The sequence below is a fragment of the Arachis ipaensis genome, chromosome B01 (assembly GCF_000816755.2).
Source record: "Arachis ipaensis cultivar K30076 chromosome B01, Araip1.1, whole genome shotgun sequence".
Classification (NCBI taxonomy): domain Eukaryota; kingdom Viridiplantae; phylum Streptophyta; class Magnoliopsida; order Fabales; family Fabaceae; genus Arachis; species Arachis ipaensis.
This window is the reverse complement of record NC_029785.2, coordinates 68,240,344-68,246,187: the sequence shown is the minus strand read 5'-3', so window position 1 is coordinate 68,246,187 and position 5,844 is coordinate 68,240,344.

Sequence of the window (5,844 nt, the reverse complement as noted above, 5' to 3'; positions counted from 1 at the left end):
TTTTTTTTATTTTTGAATTTTTAATGAGGAGAGAGAAAAACACAAAATTGAAACAAAACATGCAAATTATGAATCAAAATAACTAATGCATGGAAGAACATTTTGAATGTCAAGATGAACACCATGAACACTTTGAAGATCAAGATGAACATCAAGACTTATTTTTGAAAATTTTTAAGAAAAGAAAAACATGCAAGACACCAAACCTAGAAATTTTCAAACTTTAGACACTAATAATTCAAAAATGCATATGAAAAACAAGAAAAGACACAAAACATAAAAATGCAAAGATCAAACAAAGAAATTCATCAAGAACAACTTGAAGATCATGAGGAACATTATGCATGAGTTTTCGAAAATTTAAAGAAAAATTAAAAGCATGCAATTGACACCAAACTTACAATTTGACACTAGACTCAAACAAGAAATACAAAATATTTTTGGTTTTATAATTTTATTAATTTTTTTGGATTTTTCAAAAATTATTTGGAAAAAGAAAAATAAGGATTTCAAAATTTTTAATGAGAATTCCCGGAATCATGCAATGTTAGTCTAAAACTCCGGTACAGGAATTAGACATGGCTTACTAGCCAGCCAAGCTTTCAGTGAAAGCTCCAGTCCAAAACACTAGACATGGCCAATGGCCAACCAAGCTTTAGCAGAACATTACATACAATAGTCAAATTGCTGAGAAAGACAAAGAAGCTCTTCTAAAGATAGTTGAAACCTCGGTCCACAAGATTAGACATGGCTTAACAGCTAGCCAGGATTCAACTTATCTCATGAAACTCTAGAATTCATTCTTAAAAATTCTGAAGTCATAGAATAATTTATTTTTTGAAAATTTTTCGAAAATAAAAATAATAAAAACAAAAAGCTTAAAATTAAAATAAAATTACCTAATCTGAGCAACAAGATGAACCGTCAGTTGTCCAAACTCGAACAATTCCCCGCAACGGCGCCAAAAACTTGTGCACAAAATCGTGATTGTTCATTCCCCAGCAATGGCGCTAAAAACTTGGTACGCACGTTCATAATCTTAATTCTGTTTCACAACTCTGCACAATTAACCAGCAAGTGCACTGGGTCGTCCAAGTAATAAACCTTACGTGTGTAAGGATCGATCCCACGGAGATTGTCGGATTGAAGCAAGCTATGGTCATCTTGTAAATATCAGTCAGGTATATTCAAATGGTTATGGAGATTTGATAATTAAAATACAAATAAAATATAAAATAAGATAGAGATACTTATGTAATTCATTGGTGAGAATTTCAGATAAGCGTATGGAGATGCTTTGTTTGTTCTGAATCCCTGCTTTCCTATTGCCTTCATCCAATCATTCCTACTTCTTTTCATGGCAAGCTGTATGTTGGGCATCACCGTTGTCAATGGCTACTTCCCATCCTCTAAGTGAAAATGGTGCAAATGCACTGTCACCGCACGGCTAATCATCTATCGGTTCTCGATTATGTTGGAATAGGATCCAGTAATCCTTTTGCGTCTGCACTACACCCAACACTCGCGAGTTTGAAGCTCGTCACAGTCATCCCTTCCCAGATCCTACTCGGAATACCACAGATAAGGTTTAGACTTTCCGGATCTCAGGAATGGCTACCAATAATTCTAGCTTATACCACGAAGACTCTGATCTTTCGGAATGGAGGCTAAGAGATACACGCTCGATCTAAGGTAGAACGGAAGTGGTTGTCAGGCACGCGTTCATAGGTTGAGAATAGTGATGAGTGTCACGGATCATCATATTCATCATGTTAAAGTGCAAACGAATATCTTAGAATAGGAATAAGCTTGAATTGAATAGAAAAATAATAGTACTTTGCATTAATTCATGAGGAGCAGCAGAGCTCCACACCTTAATCTATGGGGTGTAGAAACTCCGCCGTTGAAAATACATAAGTGAAAAGTCTAGGCATGGCCAAATGGCCAGCCCCCTAAACGTGACCAACGAACATAAAAATCCAAAAGATGATCTGAAGATCTGAAATAAATCACTAAAAGTTGTTTTTATACTAAACTAGTAGCTAGGGTTATAGAAACTAAGTAATTGATGCAGAAATCCACTTCCGGGCCCACTTGGTGTGTGCTTGGGCTGAGCATTGAGCTTTAATGTGTAGAGACTCTTTTTGGAGTTAAACGCCAGGTTGTAGCCTTTTTCTGGCGTTTAACTCCAGAATAGGGCAGGAAGTTGGCGTTTGAACGCCAGTTTGCATCATCAAAACTCGGGCAAAGTATCGACTATTATATATTGCTGTAAAGCCCTGAATGTCTACTTTCCAACGCAATTGAGAGCGCGTCATTTGGGTTTCTGTAGCTCCTGAAAATCCATTTCAAGTGCAGGGAGGTCAGAATCCAACAGCATCTGCAGTCCTTTTTCAGCCTCTGAATCAGATTGTTGCTCAAGTCCCTCAATTTCAGCCAGAAATTACCTGAAATCACAGAAAAACACACAAACTCATAGTAAAGTCTAGAAATGTGATTTTTATTTAAAAACTAATAAAAATATACTAAAAACTAACTAAATCATACTGAAAACTATGTAAAAACAATGCCAAAAAGCGTATAAATTATCCGCTCATCAAAGGTCTAAGGCTCTGAGCATCAATGACTAGGGAGGTCAGACACGATTAAAAGCTCAAAAGGTTGTTTCCCTAGTCATATGCTTATGGTGTAAATATGTCAAGTAATCCTTGAGACAGAGCACTAAGAGTCGAGATAAAATGCATTTAACAGAGTATGCCAAAGGCTTTGAGCACCACTATCTGGGAGTAACTCAAAGAAAAATCAGAACTTAAGGAGAGTTCCCTAGTTAAGTGCTTGTGGTGCTTTTGTGTCAAGTGACACTTGAGACAAAGCATTTAAAGTCATGGTTAGTCTCAGGATGCAAAGCACCAAAGAAAAGAGAATTGAAGGAAATTTTCTGTGTTCAAGGATTAAACTGAAGTGTAGAAGATTAGAGAATTCATAATATTATCCAGATTCTAATTCCAAATGACAGTGACATTTCTCTGATTCAAAGGAGAGTGAGATGCCAAAACTATTCATGATTGCAGTGTGTAAACCCCACTTTAAGAAGAAACATGAACTTAATTGAACACTCACTTCTCATGCAAATTCACATCCTAAGCCTATGTTAGTTTTGGTTGCTTGAGGACAAGCAACAATTCAAGTTTGGTGTTGTGATGTGTGAGCATCTTTCCTATCTTTTCCTAGTGAATTTACATTAAAATTGTTGAGTTTAATCAAGAATTAATTATCTTTTAGCCATTATGGATGCTACTTTGAGTCGTGTGCAATTCTGTTTATTTCAGGTAGCATTCGGATGGATTTGATGGAGTTTCTGTAGAAAAAGAAAAGCGAATGATGTTGTCAACCCTAACCTCCCTGCACTCTAACATTAATCACTTAAGCTACAGAGGTTCAATTGACATGATTCCAGTGGCATTGGATAGCTAACTTCCAGAGCTTTCCAATGATATATAATAGTCTATACTTCGTCTTGAGCAACTCAGAAAGGGAGGCACCTTACATGGGATTCTCCAAGTTATGCGCCAAGACAAACTTCACAAGTTAATTGCATGCTGTATAGGTGGCGCCTAACTTGGTTTTTCCCAAGTTAGGCGCTAGGACAAAGGAAAAGCTTCAAGTGTTCACTGCCAAGATGGCGCAACCAAGTTAGGCGCTAGGACAAAGGAAAAGCTTCAAGTGTTCACTGTCAAGGTGGCGCCTAACTTGGAGTTTCTCAAGTTAGGTGCCAGACACAACCTTCACACTCAAAGAAATTCGGCCAGCATGAAGTTAGGCGCCACCTCCTTGAAGTTAGGCGCCAACCTTATAAGTCCCAGTGGTCCCGATGTCTCAATTGAAGATGCACAAAGATCCTATTTGATTTTTTATTAAAACTTTAATTTATTTATAAATAGGAAAAGATATTATTTAGTTTTTAGAAAATATATTTGCATTAATTAGGATTAGATATAATAGGAAAAAAAAATCAGCCCATCGGGCTCTCTTCTCTTCTACTTCATTTCGCACTTTACAGTTTTATAGAACCCTAGTTTTCTCTCTGAACCATGAGCAACGAAACCTCCACTGTTAAGGTTAGGAGCTCTGTCTATTGTATAGATTGATAGTATTATTTTTCTATTTTAATTCATGTACTTATTTCTATTTCAAGAATTGTTTTCGTACTTTATCTTATGAATCTGGGTGGAACGAAAGTATGACCCTTGTTCTAATTGAGTTCTTGTAAAACTTGAAAAAGCTCTTTACTTGAACAACAACTTGAAAACAATTTCTCCTAAATTTCTAATTATCTGGACTTAATGGGATACGTGACATATAATCCTCTTGTATTAGGGTTTCTGTGGCATATAAACTAGAATTGAACTTAACCCTCTAACTAGAATCAAGTGACCAAGGAATTGGCAGTTGATGAAGGTTAGAGGAGACTAAAAAGGTCTAAGGAATTAGGGTTTAGTCATATATAGTTTGCCATGAATTGAATCTTGCATGATTAAAATAGTTGACAAGAAAAGTCAATCCGGAAGATAGATATCTCTGAAACCTTAACTATTTTCTCCATATATATTTCACATCAATTTACTGTATGTTTGATGCAATTGAACTCTCAACACTCTTTTTTGTTTGTTTAACTAAGTAAATCACTTAACCATTGTTGCTTAGTCCATCAATCCTCATGGGATCGACCCTCATTCACTTGAGGTACTACATGGTACGACCCGGTGCACTTGCCGGTTAGTTTGTGGTTATAAAATCCGCACAAACTAGTTTTGGGGTTGGTTGGATATAGTGACATATAATTCTCCCAACACTTGGATCTAGAAGAGTGTATGGTATAATCAGTGACTAAGCTTCATCTCTTCTAATGAGAAATTAGATCAAGGAATTGGCAATTGTTCAAGAGTAGAGAGATTGAGTTGCCAAGGGATTGGAATTCAATCACTCATGATTGCCAAGAGATCAATGAGTTTCATGATTGAGGAAGAGATAAGAATGTGTTGATCCAGAGAATACAATATCTCCTTGATGAGCGGATAATTTATACGCTTTTTGGCATTGTTTTTAGTATATTTTTAGTATATTTTAATTAGTTTTTATTATATTTTTATTAGTTTTTATTTAAAAATCATTGTTCTGGACTTTACTATGAGTTTATGTGTTTTTCTGTGATTTCAGGTATTTTCTGGCTGAAATTGAGGGACCTGAGCAAAAATCTGATTCAGAGGCTGAAAAAGGACTGCATATGTTGTTGGATTCTGACCTCCCTGCACTCGAAGTGGATTTTCTGGAGCTACAAACGCCCAATTGGCGCGATCGCAATTGCGTTGGAAAGTAGACATCCTGGGCTTTCCAGCAATATATAATAGTCCATACTTTGCCCGAGATTTGATGGCCCAAACAGGTGTTCCAAGACAGCTCAAGAATTCTGGCGTTTAACGCCGGAACTGGCACAAAAGCTGGAGTTAAACGCCCAAACTGGCACAAAAGCTGGCGTTTAACTCTAAGAAAAGTCTCTACACATGGAAGCTTCAATGCTCAGCCCAAGCACACACCAAGTGGGCCCGGAAGAAGATTTCTGCATTAATTACTTATTTCTGTAACCCTAGGCTACTAGTTCTCTATAAATAGGACCTTTTACTATTGTATTTTGACACACACACATCTTTGGACGTTTAGTCCCTAGCCCTTGGAGGCTGGCCATTCGGCCATGCTTACACCATTATCACTTTTGTATTTTCAACGGTGGAGTTTCTACACACCATAGATTAAGGTGTGGAGCTCTGCTGTTCTTCATGAATTAAT